Raw genomic sequence first — 17,140 nt, forward strand, 5'->3', positions numbered from 1 at the left:
AAGCACTTTGATCTGTTTTTTCAGAATCATCAGAGTCATCAAACTAACCAGCTAATTGGTTTACTCATACTTGTCTCTGCATATTAAAAGCGAGTATTTTATCACTGAAATTATCTTTAAATCAATTACATGGGCATGAAACATTTGAGTGGAAGATGTACAGAGAGAGATCAAGAAAGCATTGCGACAAAGGAAAATAGAGTGTTTGAGGTTAAACCCACAAAAAAGTGAAGCTAACAGTGACAGCTCCATTGAAGATCAATGAATGAGAGGGGACAGGGGAGGAATGAGGCAGTGAGAGACTACAACTTCTGAGATCAATTCAAAAAGCAACTGACACTCTGTGAGACTCGGGAGAGAAGTAAAGAAATGTGTCTTCTTAGATCTGACACAACTTAACAACCTGAAAGCGGTCGTAACGTTACACTTCATATTATGTAGAATGTAGTTTATTTTGTTATATAAGCAAGCGCAGAAGAAGTGTGATGAAATAAATTAAAAAATGCGATTGGTTTATATATACACAAAAAAAAAAAACTGCGTACACTCAAAATCTTTACTTGTCAAAATACCAGCAGTACCCAACACACCTGCCTAATCATTAATTAGTTAATTAATTAATTAATTCATTCATTCATTCATTCATTCAGTCACCACTTTATGGATGCATGGATGAATGAATAATCTATATAGTTTATAATCTGTGAACCCACCTGAATCTGTAAACAGCATCTCAGATTTTCACTGGATATTTTAAATGCTCATCAAATATTGTTTTCTTCTGAATGGGTCTTGACCTGAATAAATGGGCCTGCCTTTCTATTGGTTAGTTGAAGGTCTGTGTATGCAAGTCTAGCGCACCAACCACTAAGCCACTATTCTTCTTCTTCTTCTTCTTCTGTTCAGATAGCATTACATCTCTTCAGTCAGAAAATTGCGTCTTGTTGCTTGGCAAAAAGCACCCAAATGTCAGATGATGTGAGATATTGCAGAGATTACAGGAGTGACTATGAACATGTCTGCACAGTGACACAGAAGTCTGCTTGAGCGCATAAACAGCCTGAGCTTCTTTCTGCCGCTATCTTGTGTGCCGAGCTCTAAGTGTGTCAGACACATTGCAAAACCAATTACAGGTATAATGTGATTAGCTCTGCCAGAGTAATGCAGTCCAGTGGATTTAAACTCACAGGCACCCTTGCAAACACTCTCAGAGCCTAGGACTGCCACATTACGTTTGGCAGCCAGCTACCAAAAAGCCTGATTTGTTCTGCCTCTCATTCCTTCACAACTGGCATCCTTCCCTCGCTTCAACCTTCACTCCACCCGTCCGGATGGATGGAGCGGGACAGCGTGAGGCGGGAGCTCATCCATGTCCAGTGACAGTTTAATGATGTCAGCTTGGTTTCATTCCACTTCCTATCACACACCCTCTGTGTCTGACTCTTTTTAACCTTACAATATTTACACACATGGCCGACCGCTTCACCCTGCCCTGATACCCCAAGAGCTGCTTGGCTCGGACCGTGTGGGTTATATGAGGACATGGGGCAGAATTGAGAGATAACACAGGTTAAAATTCATGTGCTGCGTATGTGTGGGTTCAACATGAGCCTTGAGTCTGGCTCCGGCCATTGAGGGGTTGGGTGGATAACGCTGTGGTCAAGACCCGGATCAGTGGAGGCTTTCGCATCTTATCTCACGCTGTCTTGACAGATCACTGCAGTTTTTTCTGCTCTGGTGATACATTGTTTCTCCATGTGCTGGAGGTAAATGGCATGTTAAATTTACTTAACTTACATAATGTGATGCATTTCCAATTGACTTTATTTTAAGGTCAAATTCTCGCTACTAACAAACCATTAACTATGACTTTTACCTCAACAATATCTAAAATTAGCTGTTAGTAAGGTAGTTGTTAAGTTTAGGTATTGAGTAGGATTAGCAGTGGAAAATATGGTCATGAACAGTCAATGTGTTAATAATAGGTATGCTAATAAGCAGCTAGTTAACCTCAAGAATTAGTTCCTGTACTAAAGTGTTACTGAAAACTTCTACGTTGTTTTTTTGTTTTTTTGCACATTATTGCGCATCATTGTTTCTCAAAAGAAAGTGTCGACTCTTGATGTCAAAATGAAACATTAGTAGTTGCTTGTCCACTTGTTGGTCTTTTTGCTTTGGTCTTTCATCAATCACTGTATTTTAAACAAGATCCAAGCATTCAGCATGTCCAGTATTAGGCGAATTCCATTACCAGATAACGTTACCTTGACAACGCTGTGCATGGCATGCAGTATTCAGCGCTCCCAACAGTTGATGCAAATAAATATTTATACTCAGTATTATCATTTTATTTAAACATTGTTTCACTGATTTACTTTGTCTTATTTACTATTAAACTTTTTCAAACTAAACATGCTTAAACTTGCTTGCACTACCGTCTTAAATCATATTAAAATAAAGACAAATTTAATCTGCCCATTCTGCTAAAGTTTGTACGTGAAGTCAAATTGAATCCCACCTTTGTTTTAAAATGCATCGCAAGAGCTAATTGATCACATGATCACAAATGTAAATCTCTTCTGTGAAGTTCCCTCGAAAGGAATTCACCCTTAAATTAGTTTGTATCATTTTAAAATTTGTGAAAAACTTCTGAATTCAGCTTTGTGAAACTACTTTATAAAACATATCTGCGTTAAGCAAAACCCGCTAGAGGGTGCCTAATTTAAAAATGTAACTATAGGTCATATAAGGCACTTGCACAAATTACCTATAGGGTTGTTTTTTTTTTGTTGGGGCACATGCTGAATAATATGTAGATAGCAGCAGAAGCACAACATTTCCTTGGTTACAGCTGTAAACAAAGCAACACTGCTACGTTAATATGCATTATCGCGTTTTTCTTGAGTGCTAACGTCTCACCCAACTGGAATGGTGATTTACATTGACGTCATTTACATTTAGAGTCAAATAAATAGCAGAGGCAATGCATACATGACAAGTACAGGAATTGCTGTTACTGTGGCAGGTAACAATAGCGTTATTATATTTAGTTACTCCAAAAAAATTATGTTTAATTAATTCTACAGATTGTTACATATTTGAAAAAGTTTCTACGGAGACAGGAACACCATCGACAGAATTTCCGAATCCGTTATGGCGGTGTTACTGAGAAAAAGGAGGATGCAAGCGCAAAATTAAATAAAATACATCCATGCTGTTCTGAAAAGTCGGTTACCCTCAGAGATACATTAAAATAAAATTCCATTCCCAACTGTATCGTTATTCATTTCAACCTATTTAACATCTCAACTGATTTGATTCGAATATGCGTATGGATTTTCAATGGCTCGGGATACATTTTTGCATCCCCAGACTTTTTTGGCAAATTGTGCCATATTAAAACGTTTATTTAAAAAAGTCACTCTCTTCCAACTCTTCCTCCTTCAGTGCTAGTAAAGTACCAGGCAAACATCAGTCCTCAAAGGAAATGCCAACTGGTGGTAAATATGCTCTTTTATTTGTGCTTTTTTTATTTCCTTCTGTTTTGGTCTTTCATTTCACTTTGCTCTTGTTTGTTTTCTTTGTTCTTCTTTTTCATCAGTCACTAGAAATGTGCATTGGTAATGCTGAATGCCAGCAAGGTCTTTTCATCTCTTGTGGTAATTTGCCTCAGATCAGGAGACATGAGCCAGAGACGGAAGTACACGGTTGTTAATTTTAGCCCACAGGGAATCAACCAGTGCTCGCAAATTTTCCCGAGGTGCATTATTCTTGTAAATAGTGCCTGAACTTAAACAAATATAAGAGAATATAATTGTTCCTTTTTCCTGTTGAATTGATAGCAAGTGACTTCACGAAGTAATTAGCACAGCTGACCCCTGCCATGACGTGACAGTTGCTTGCTCTTATTACATAGTTCTTTTTCTCTTTTTTTTTCCGTTTGATGTCATATTGAGAGAAGCGAGGGAAACGGCACATCTGTGCTCTGGAGAATTGCTAGGTTGGTGGCTTGAGACACATTTTCGCAGTTTGATTCTTAAGCTTCCTGCAGCCCAGACATTGAAATATTGGTTCCACTTTATATTAGGTGGCCTAATATAAGTACGGTGTACTTATTATGGTCATATTTTATTGTGAAACACTTTTGCTGCTAATGAGATGGGATATGGGTAAGGTTAGGGACAGGTTTAGTGGTATGGGTAGGTTTAAGAGTGGGTTAAGGTGTAAGGGATGGGTCAACAATGTACTTATAAATGTAATTACAGATATAGGTACTTTAAAAAATATAAGTATAATGTAAAAACATGTATGTACGAAATAAGTGCATTGTACCAAATTATTAATTTAAATGTAAGTGCATAGTAGTTACTGACCACCTAATATATAATATAAAGCGACATAAGGGTGAGAGAAAAAAAAATTGGGGCGAACTACCCTTTAACGTGATGCACAATCGATCCATACATGACTGCATACTGTCTCAAGTGACATACCATAACTGCCCTATTTGCTATACCCGAAAAAAAGTGCTTCCTCTTGACAGTATTCAAATATGTTCCATTCCATTTGAGGAAGTAGCGTTTATTTGGCCCACCTTGTCAAAGTGCTGCATCTAATCAACAGTTTGGGCAGTCTATCTCTGCCGCCTTGTTATGCGCCATGTGATTTGACAGTCAAAATCAATGCCACTTAAACGGGCGGTGCGATTTTCTGAACGCCGGAGCCCCTGGTTTGCCTCCTCCTATATTGATCTCGTCTATCTGCTGTGATTCTTTGGATCCGTTGCCTTGGGTTTCGTGCCGTGCATCCTCGACATTAGCATGCAAATTATGTTTTGTTCTTCTGTATAATACTTTGCCTGTGCAGTCGGCCAGCAGTTTGATGGGTCATGATAGGATGGTGCATTTTGTTTATTTAAAAACGTTCTCCATTTATGTTTTCATTATCATATATTACTAATTGTTCATTGTCATTCTGAAGTATTGATATAATCACTGTTGTCATGACACGGTAACACTTTACAGTAAGGTTCATTGGTTAAAAACATTAGTTACTAAACACAAACTAAAAATGAACAATTATTAAGTTATTGTTCATTTTAGCACTTACTAAAGCATTATTGAAATCATGAGTTAAACACTGTGAACTGTGACAATGAAACAAAACAATGAACAGCTACATTTTAGTTAACTATAACAAAGATGAATACATGCATTGTTCATTGTTTGTTCATGTTAATGTACTAATGTTAACATGACGCCTTTTCCCAGACACTTATATATATATATATATATATATATATATATATATGATCATGTTTATGTTGCAGTATTTTTTTAAATACCTGAAATGTGTTTGTTCTCTTAATTTTACAGCATTTCATGTTCTGTCACTTGAGAAATAAATATCGAAATAAATTATAACATGCATTTGCATTTGCGTTCCACTTCAACCCACCATGTTGTTCTACAGCTGAAAAGCTGCTGCAGCTCTCAACAGGTTAATACATTGTATTTCCAATAACAACAGCTGCACCGGCGCAAACAAACACCCACAGCAAGCAAAACATTTCATAGGTGGTTTCGTGACCTCAAAAGCCACGAAGTTTAATCGTAACAAAGCATTGGGCCAAAACAGAAAAATCTAATTAAAAATCGTTAATGAGACACACATGATGAATTGACCTGCAAGAGTTGCTCGCGCCCATATATTAAAGTTGATTTCGCAATGGCGCGCGTGTCCACATGAAAAGACGCTCAAAGGTCAGAGCCAGCATTCGAAGCTTGATGATGCTTTATGAGTTATAATGCTAATAATAATGAAAAATGTTATCAGCGGCGCTGCTTATTAGTCATGTTAATAACTCTTGCATGAGAGATTTTTATTTGGAGTTAGGGGATGTCCCACTGGACACTTGATTAATTAGATCAAAATGTTTAATTGAGGTGCTACAGCGAGACCCAGATGCTTATCACAGCATTGGAGGAGAAGAGATCAAGAAGGTGTTTTACGGCTTTATCTCACCCTGTTTTCCATAATAATAATCTTTGGAATTCATTAGCACAGGAAATGAATGCAATAATTGGAGTGCTCGCTAATTTTGTGGGAGGTGATAACCCAATATACTTCCTGAGTAGATTGTGAGGGCCAGCATTATGTGAATGCAGTGCATAATTGTGATCAGGACCCTGACACGAAGAGTAGACGCTTATTAATGATCGGCTGACTTTACATTATCCTGTTTATTACACTGCTACTTACCAAATAAATAAATGCGCTTAAAGTGGTTATTTGAAATCATGTTATAACATGAGGCAATCAGGGATATCCGGTTAGCCTGTCGCTGTTTATTTTGCAATAGTGGCACGTCTCAGGTGTTTTACATTTCTAATAAATTTGAAAAATGGACATTCATTTCTGATTCATGCAAATATAAAGGCAGTGTTATAATTTAGATATAACAACCCATTTACTGTGTGTGAGTGAATGATAGTAAGTAGTAAGTTCATGCTAAATTTGTTCATTAGCTTTCACATTTCACTGAAACCAAAGTTCTTAAGTTCTATGAGAAAGAGTTATATTATATTATGTTGACAGTGTAACAGGGTTAGCTTTTTTGGGATAGAGGGTTTTACAGAGAACATTACAAACCCCATTGAACTAGTTAAATGCAACAGCGATAAAAGACTAAAGAAAAGAAAAGCAAAAATGTTTTTGAAAATTATTCTGATGCAATATTTGACCTTTTATCTTAAAAACCAGGGTCATCAGACTTGTTCCTGGAGGGCCGGCGTCCTGCAGAGTTTAGCTCCAACTTGCCTCAAAAACTGCTTGGAAGTTTCAAGTACCTTAGACCTTAATTAGCTGCTTCAGGTGTGTTTGATTGAGGCTGGAGCTAAACTCTGCAGGACACCGGCCCTCCAGGACCAAACCTGGAGACCCTGACAAAAAGTGTGTGCTTGATTTGTTTTGATGTTTGAAAATGCGTTGGAAATGCCAATGATAAATACCTTTTGCCCCCTACCTTTCACTTCAGCTGTCACAACTTATAAGTCTACTATCAACTCAAACAGAGCTCTGTATTTTCTTTCATAGTTTGTCAGGAAGAGGGGATGGTTTATAATTGAATTTATTGCATTTTGGCCGTATAAATCTATTGCATATATGATGAAAATGGCTGGGTAAAGAAAAACATCTTTAAAATAATACAGCTGAACACTGCATAAACTTCAGCTTCTCGTCAAAAGGAAGTTTAATTTCTGTGTTTGGCAGCATTTTCGAATTTTTCTCTTTCTGGATGTGTTTACATAATTACGATATGCTTAATGTTGATATGAAATATCGATACCACAGTGCACACTGTTTATCTTTACAAGTTTAATTAATTTTCTTACAGCTCATTATTGCTTAATTTAGCATTATACATTTCAAACGTGCTTTGGCAGCTTGAACACAGAACAAAAAAAAACAAAAAAAAAAAAATGACTGCAACATGCATCAATTTTAATTCCCTTATGCTGTTTTGCTGAACTGTAGTTTTCAGGGTTTTCTAAGTGCAACACAGTATCACGTGAGATACCGAGTAAACATACAGAATTAAAAAATAGTTTTGAAGTCATAACATTCTGAATTGTGTAAAATGGGCCTTTCAAAAATGTACCTGTAAATCACGGTTTTGTGTAAAAAGGAATGAAAGTTGTCTGAGTTTTCTTGCCTCTAGTGTTCATTTCAACTAGAAACAGCTATTTGTATTTTTTTATACGTTGGGTTTTTGGTTGTGTTTTTTTCAGTTTTGAAGAAATGTATTTGCAGTGAGCCTAGGTTGATAGTATCACTATTTGACTGTAAACTTGCGTCTAAAATAAAGTTACATCATGTTTGATTCTAACATGCATTAAGTGTGTTTAACTCTACACTGTTTCAGAATTTACTCAGCTAGAAAATGTTATTTTCTATGCAGCATTGACTATAATAGTGCACCAGGAGACTACTGTAGTATATCAGTGAAGGGTCGCTTTAAAACGGCAATGAAGGCACCAAAATCATATTCAAAATGCCATGAGCATGTATGCCTTTATTACCATACATCTAATGACAGCAGTGTCCAATGGAATTAATATGTAGATATGACTGTATGCCCTCTGCCCATGCAGAAGAAGGCAATTTAGCCTAAAATAGTGCTGAATTTGAAATTATGCAAATGACGTGTGCAACTCATTATTCCTTGCAGTTCAAGATTAGTTTATTAGATAAAAAGCACATATCTAACAGAACAAACTTTATGTTAGAGTAAGTCAGCTGTGTTTGCGCAAGCGTGTGTTTTTCAGTTTTCGTAAGTAAGTTAAGGTTGACTGCTGAAAGCACTGAAATCATTTTCCAAATGCGAACCTAATGATAAGATATTACACATTTGTGCACATTAATATGCATTATTCTCGATCTACAAAACAACATTAGCGATGATGAAAACCAGAGCTTTTGATGACAGGTTCAATTCTGCTCACAGTTTTTCACATTTACACATGGGCGTAGTAGGTTTGATTTTATTGCAGAATATATATATATATTATAAATATATAAATAAATAAAAATAAATAAATAAATAAATAAATTAAAAATATATATATATATATATATATATTTGATTTTATTACAGAATATATATATATATATATATATATATATATATATATATATATATATATATATATACTGTATATATATATATATATATATATATATATATATATATATATATATATATATATATTCTGCAATAAAATCAAATATATATATATATTTTTTTTTTTTTTTTTTTTTTTTTTATTTATTTATTTTTATATATATATGTTTTGAATTTGACCATTATTCCTTTAAAATAAATAATTAATTAAATAAAATTAGGTTGTGTTATTAAAAATGTGCATCAGTAGTGTACTGTGACAAATAATTGTTTACTTCAATCAGCAACATATTTCTACATGCATCCGAATCAGTGATTTTAATAAAGATCAGATGGGTTTACGTAATTTTTCTTCTCACTCTAAATTAAATCTATACTATTGGGCGAATATTCAAACTCATGGTCACTGAAACTCACTTATTTTTCTTGTTAAATATCCTGTTTCACGTTAAAATATCACAATGTGATAGGAAAATAGGTTTCCATCAGCAATTCACATCGACTTTAATGATCTGAAATCTGTCCTACAAACACAGAATCGTTGCAAACTGAAACGTGGAACAATAATCTTTACTCAAGTGTATCCGGGTGCTTTATTTGTGTCAGAGAGCTGCCTGTCTTCATTTCCCTATGATTGCTAGCTGTCTGTGTGTTTGTTTAGAGGATCACCACCCACTTAGTCATGGATCTTGACTTCTGTTGTTGAAGCGAATCAGACGTCGATGCAAATCCCGCAGTGAGATATGAAACAACAACACAACAGGCAGGTTACAGGTCTGAGAGAAAGAAAGGCACAGGAGAGGGAGGAGAGAGAGGGGAGGAGACTGAAGTCGTTGGTCACTAGCCACTAGCAAATTGAAATTTAAGTAATTTGCTTAATAAAATTAGCTAGGTCATTGACTTCCTTATGAGAGGTAGTTTGGTTAAAAGCGCTCAAACCCACAGAGCAACCGCACATCTGTGCATTCTTCCACAGGTACCATCCGCTGGAGACAGCATCCTTTCCGCACACATAACACATATACGCGTACGTTTCCGGAGCTTCCGTAAGCGGAGTGGATTTCTGGAAGTGTAGGGCATGTGCGTACGGCTCCAGAGGATGACCCTAAAGTGGCAGAGGGGCTGGTTTGGTGTCAGATGGCCAGACGTCTCCCTCCGTCAGATCTCCAGAGACTGCTGAGCTGACCCAAACTGGGGACGGTCTCCCAGGGGCAACCCTGACCTCCTACAGCCCACTGCGGGCGCTGCATCGGCCCTGGTGCTTAGTTCTGGTGCTCATCCTGCTGGTTCTCTCTCTCCTTTTCAGCTGGGCGGTGGTGCACCTCAGCTTGGGAGCTCGGAGCAAACCCTTCAGGATTTCTTCTAGCTACAGCCAGCCCGGTGACATGGAGACAGCGACCTATGACCCCCGCTTCACCACCAACTGCACCATACGTGAGTTTTCATAATTTGCACTTTTCAGTTTCTCAAAGTAAATGATTTGCTTTGTTATTTTCATTCTAGTGGAAACCAAAGTTTTTGTGATTTGAATGTGACTGTGAAGGTTTCGATTTGTATGCCAAAATCAATTTTTGATTCAGGCTATATTTTGTTGCATATGTTTGTTTTTTTTTAGCTAAAACCTTTCTGCAGTTTTTACTTTAGTGCTTTCTGCTGCCTTGTACAATTTTTTTCACATGCTCACCAAAGCTGCATTCATTTGATTAAAAAGGAGAAAGCCCGTAATGTTGTGGAATATTATTAAAATGCATTTTAAATGTAGTTTATTTATGCAGCAGCACAGCTACATTTTCTATTACTATTACATTTCTATTATTTTCTACAAAAGCTATTGCTTTTGGATTCAACTTCACATGAATAATCCTTAAGAAACCATTCTAATAAGCTAATTTCAAGAAAATGTTCTTAATGCTTACAGCATATTAGAACGATTTCTAAAGGATGATGGACTCTAAAGACAGAAGAAAAGATCCTGCAAATTCATAATTCATCTTTGAAATCACAGGAATATAAATTATATATATATATATATATATATATATATAGAAGACAGTTCTTTTAAATTTATAGTATATAAGCATAGTATATAAGTAGTCCTTGACCAAGTAATTATTGCATTTGTTTTATTGTTTTTACTCTTTTCAATCAATAGTAGAAACAAAATAATGTGAATTTGCATAATTCATTTGCCTCAACGCAAACCTTTGTATATGAGCATACTGAATGTGTATGGTATGTAAAGACATCAACTGCTTCGTGCCACTTCCTCATTTGAACTACATTTACTACAGAGCATTCGTGCTTTTTTAGATCAACAGCAGCAACTTGATTTTTTTTTCCCCCTCTTGCTCCTTTTTTTAATTTTCTCTTTTTTTTTCTTCTCCGTGCTTCCTGATTCAATAACTGGCAGGGAAATTGCCCATGTCTGACCGCAGGGAACAGAACGCTGCTTGTCATGCAAATTCAGAGGCAGACAGATCTCTAATTGTTTCAGGGTTGTGTAGTTCAGTAGCCCAGTTTTTTGCGTCTGCCCAAACAAATCCCTCCGGGGGTCACTCCGTTAGACAGGCTGTTCTCGTCCTGAGGCACGCCGTGTTCCTCTGTTCTTGCTGCTAAATGCCCTGTTCTCTCTAGCTCTAATCCACCCCCGCTTGCCATAATAGATATTAGCAGATTGACATGCTTTACAGCGTGGCTTGCCTTCCTGAAGCACCTGCCACTAGAGCTCGAATTACCTGCCACCCCTAAATGCGCTCACTTGACGTACTGATTTGCAAAGCTAAGGATTGTGTGTGTGTGTGTGTGTGTGTGTGCGTGTGCAAGAGAGATGTGCTTGATAAGGCTTGAAATTTCCCTTTAATGAAATGAAGTAATTGCTGTAATCAAAAGAGCTCTAAACCTGACCCTTTTTACTTTGTTTTTGGCATATCAGCCAAATGATCTGGAAGTAATGTAAGACAATATAAGACCAAAATACGTTTTTATGTATTTATACGTTTTTGGTGGTCGCAAATTCAATTTTGTCGCTAAAGTGTTTTGAGCGGTTGTTAGCGTTTGGTAATGTATTGCAATTATACGTATTGACTGATTTATTTGCTTTCAAATATATTTTGTATTAAAACCTAAAAAAACGGAAATAAAACAAAACACCCGAGTAGTTCCCATAGTACGAGCTTGTAAAAGTAATAGTAATTACAAGATTTGGAAACAGATATTTTTGGCTATGTTGCATGTACACCTCTCATGGTGCAAGCATTCGGCAACAGACTATTTGCGTTCTGAAGCGCTGTCACCTTATCCCAGCAGAGCTACAATGAGCTCTGCCATCACCTCAGACTCGAGACAATGCGGAGGTGTAGATCATCCAATCATAAAACGTTAACTCACTCCCTGTTTGTTGCTGTCTGAGTCATCTGCTTTTTGCTCCCTCCAGCAAACCTGATTTTGATTACACCACTATCATAAAAATGTGTCTAGCAGGCTGAACCGAGTTCTGCAGAGGTTTGATGAGGTCCATTTATATTCCTTGAGTTATCCTCTCCCTTTTTTTTTTGCGAAAGAACGTAGTGAACGGCCACTGCGGTGCCTTACTGAGTGCAAAGTGAAGGTGTTCAGTTCCCCACCATCTCCCACTGTGAGTCAGACGACTTCAGAGAAAGTGTCCCTGCGTCGATTCGTTTAAGGGTCACTTATATAAGATGCTTCCCTAATTAACTTGTTTGAATGCACTGAGAAGTAAGCCAGTTAATAGCAAATTTAGTTTAAAGGTTAGAAAGATTACTGGTAATGTATCATTTTCTTTTTTTTTAACTCTTTTTTTCTCTTTTTTTACTTGACAGATACACCACAACATTTACTGAAACGTTAATGAAATGTTAATTATTATATTATTTAAAAAATAGAATATATTTACCCTTTAATGCATGTTTTTTTTTTTTTCTTCTGGAGCATCAGTGAGTGTTTGAATCTTCTTCTCTATTATGAGCTACATATGAGTCCCTCAGTTCAGATACACAAAATGCTGGAAAAAAGAGTATTTGTGGAACCTGAAGGATTTTTCTGTATAAGACAGTTCAGTTTTTCTGTTCAGGACAAACAAAGGACTCATGAACGACTATCGCAAAAAAAAAAAAAAAAAAAAACAGCTGCGGATCATTCAGTTAACAACAAACAGTATTAAGAGTCAAGGAATGTAAATTCCTATTTTTTATACAACTATTATTGTGTGTTGTGGACTATATGTAAACATATTATATGTGAAATATTCAGGTCAGTACTAAATAATCAATAATATCCATTTTGTGTGATCCCTTTTATTTTGGTAAAATAATTTACGTTTTGCAGAGTCTGAAAAGGGGATGACTTTTGAACAACGTTACGTTGATGCTGTTTTTGTTTGTGTGTTTGTTTGTATGTCCATCTAGTTCTATATGCCTAAAACATCTGTGTTATTACCGTAGTTTATTTCATCTTAGTGAATTAATCATTAATCGGCTGCAAAACATCTCAGTTGATCAATTATTACTGCCTCGCCAACATGTGGTCCCTCTTTTAATCACGCAAGTGAAATTCTAAAAGATGACAACATGAATATTGATTTCCGAATATACTGGGAGCACATGTGCACAAACAACTCAATTTCCCTCAACGCGTGCTTATTTTGTCATCAGCCATTCAAGAAAGCAGGCAGCATCCATTCGTTCATTTATTATAGCAACTGGGACCCATAGGGGCTTGGTCCAGCAGCCTCATGTTCCCCAGTCTATATCCTCCCCCATTAAGCTGTGCAGCTGTCAGGGTCTAACATGGTGATGCTCGCTGCTTTACAGCCTGGGATGGACCGTGGAGGTGTGCCAAGTCTTTCCCCCAACCATCAATCATTCAGGCCCGCGAGACTGAGTGAGTGAAATGAGCTGTGCCGTGAGCGGGCGAGAGGCGAGAATGTGAATCCCAGGAAAAGTCCAGTGGGGATGACGCTTAGTGCTTCTCTAGTCAGACTGCGGTGTGCTGAGGGATGTGTGCTCATGGGCTCAAAGGAGAAATCTGGAGTCTTTCTCTGGGGACAGCTTGTCGAGACATGTTTAAAGAGAATCATATTGATTCATTGATTTGATTAAGAAAATATACATCCATCAAATCAGTACGTTTAGCGATGTCCTGAAGATAATGATGATGGCAATCTTTAGTGATGATGATCAAGATGCCAGAGCAGACTGAATTAGATTTTCCCTTTCTGAAAATCAAGTGCACTTAATTGTATTGAATGTAAGTTCAACCTTAAGTAGACTTTCAAAAAGTGCACTTAATAGCGATAGCGAATTAAGAGCTTTACTTTAAAGTTTTCTTTATCTTTTGCCATGCTTTAAATAAATACAATTACTTTGATGTGTTCAATTCACATACCAAAGCAGATAATATACATACATATAATATATAATGCAACTTAAAAATGTATTTTAGTCTGCCAGAAATTAAAATGTCAGTATATTTGGCGTTATAAAATACCGTATTACGAATTGCTCTTAATTTACTCCTCACCTCTCCAAGTTTAATTTTGTATTCAGTAAAACAAAAAAGAAGATTATAAATCAAACTATTGTTTTGGCTAATTAATACACCGCATATCTGGCAGCCTGCTTTTGAGAGTCAAAAAATAAATACATCCCATCAGGACCAAATGAATACCTGTGGCTCCTGATGATACACTGAGGTCTTATGAAGAGCAGCAACTGGTCTGTGCAAAAAACTGTACTTTATTTACAACTTTACTACTTTAATTCACAGAAAACGGTTCTCGAAATGAGACGTTTAAATTTATGCTACATGTTTACAAAGGAGAGTAAAGACTCGTACGCAGACCTTCGCCAGCCGTACCAATGTCTAATAATTTTATAATGACTAATGTAAAAGAGAAATTTTATAGACAATTTGTTCAAACCAGAATACTCCGACCAAGAACTGAGAGAGATGATGGAGAACACACTTGAGCTGCTGCTGTTGGTTTACAACAGAGTGAGCATGTGTGTGTTTTATTGTTTGTCAAAATTGCACTTACCTGTTCTCATCCTGGATGCCGGATGCTGCTGCTTCTGCTTCCTCCTTCTCTCTCAGTTTTTGATTCTCCGTTCTCAGTCGCTAAAACTATTATTTTGTGAGCTTTAGATGTTGGTAAGGCTGGTGAGTTTCTGCACACGAATCCTCACTCTCTGCTGTAAACACACAGCATCATCATGTGAGAGAATGTGCCCGTAAAAAGGTCATTATTTAATGGACGACGTTTGCGCTCCAGACTGAAAACCAGCAATCACAAACCTGCAGTGTGAGAATGACAAAGGACAATGGTTTTACCTAAAATTATCTTTACTAACGAAGATTATAAGTCACCTAAATGTTGGGTGACCTGAGGATAAGTAAATGGTAACAGTTTATTTTTAAGGACATATTTTCACTATTACCTAGTTGTTTATTAGCGTCCAAAGTACTATAACATTAGCTGTTTATTAGTACTTATAAAGCACTTATTAATGCCTTATCCTCACAACCATATTTTAGTCTTAATCTGTCCAAGAAGATGAACTTAACAACTATCTTATTAAATACTAAGAAGCAGTTAACTGAGGGAAAACTCTTATTAATTAAGGTGTTCTAAAGTAACATTTGTTACCTATTCTAAAGTGTTACTGAGTAAATTAACAGCAAAGCTTCATTTTTGGATAAACTATCCATTTTAGTGCACTTTAGAAATGATTACCTTTCCCCTCACATGTATGTATATATATATATATATATATATATATATATATATATATAAAGAATTAATTAATCCTGGCCCATCGTCTCTCTAATGGCTTAAGAGCTGCAGCCGTTTTTGTCGTGTGATTGACTGAATGATTAATTAGAATCAGTGTGATTACTATGTCTTCCATTCTCTTCAACAACTTTTTTTCTGCACGCACAAGCATTATGCCCTGAATCCAAAATGAACACTTGCCAAGTAACAAGTATGACTAAAAATGTGGTTTTGGAGAGTTGCTAAAAAAATGAGATAGCTGCAAATTATTGAATAAATTAAACATATTTTGTTGACCCAGGAACAACATTTCAAGGAAATGATAGATGCATGACACTGATGTACAATCACCATGCACTGATTGTAACCTTAAATTTCACAAAAAACTATAAACTGCTCCTTCAAATCAAATATGAAAACTTGTCTTGCTGTTAGCTGGTTGTTAGCTGGATGGTAGCGTCATCTTATAATGCTGGAAGCGTTCTGGCATAAACATGTGTTCACACAAACACACAGTTAACCTCTTCTGATTCTGTCAGAAGCATCTTTTCTCACCTTTTCCCCTTTTTTCTGTCCATCCAATGAGAAGTGAAAACTTCACAGCCATCAAAACTCAACAAAGTGGAACATACACTTTGGCTGCAGAACATTACTACACAATTGCACAATGTTCTTGCTGCCAAGCATCACTGCAGCAGCCTGGTGTCTTGCAAACATGATTTTATTTTCAGGCAGGCTGCTGTTTTGCCTCAAAGACCAATGTAAGATCAATTGTTGCGCACAAATCAAATTTAAAAAGCCAGGAAAGTATTTGTAATATTTTCCTTTCATTTACCAGCCATTAAAATGTCACAGTAATAAATGTTTAGCCCACTGGCCTGGCCCAACTGTTTGTATAAATCAGTTGTAGCAGATGATCTTGGACTGAGCTTTGCTTTAGGTATCGAGCATAAATAGTAAAATCTGGGAGAAAAAAAAATGATGTGCAAATTTACAAGCAAACTACAGGCCATGGATTGTCGCTAAATTGGTAATTCAAGTCATGACTCGCAGAGGGTCGTTCACAGTGACAACAATTTGCAGTGACAAAGTGCGTGGAAATCATTCATTTTCAATGAGAGTTGGCAATAAGAGGCCCATCAGCGAGTTTTTAATGCAAAAGAGTTGAGTAGAGGTTAACTTCATGCAAATGAGAAGCGATGAAATGTGGCAACTACCAATGGGAGTACAAAGAATGAAGCTCATATGAGATCATTATATAATGCTGCGGTTAAGTTGAAATGGCTCAGATTAACATATCAGCCATGTGTCCTTCACTATTATCAATTCTGTGTCAGTGTAAATTCAATTTTGTTAGTATACAGAAATATAGCTGTCTATTAATATATATACAGTATATATATATTTAAAATTTAAATTTATCAGTTCAGATTTGCAGTCAATGAAGATATCCAGGTCTTTCATTCCTCTCACTTTATTCTTTTGTTCTTGTCCCATCTCCAGCACCGCTCATCCTCTCCCACTGTTTCCGCCCTGTAGGCATTCACATCTGAAATTCTCTCTCTTTTTTCGTATCTCAAAAAGTACAAATTATTTGTAAGAGTCTGCATTTATTAACCTCTTTTGCCCCAGGTTCTTCATAAAGACATTTAGAAAGTCTGCCATTG

General features: G+C 36.5%; 1 pseudogene; it reads left to right on the forward strand.

The window, feature by feature from the left end:
* The window catches only part of LOC122334858, a 149,978-nt pseudogene that overhangs the window by 81,343 nt on the left and 51,495 nt on the right, over nt 1-17,140 (forward strand).

This window comes from Puntigrus tetrazona, unplaced genomic scaffold, assembly GCF_018831695.1.
Source record: "Puntigrus tetrazona isolate hp1 unplaced genomic scaffold, ASM1883169v1 S000000656, whole genome shotgun sequence".
Lineage (NCBI taxonomy): Eukaryota > Metazoa > Chordata > Actinopteri > Cypriniformes > Cyprinidae > Puntigrus > Puntigrus tetrazona.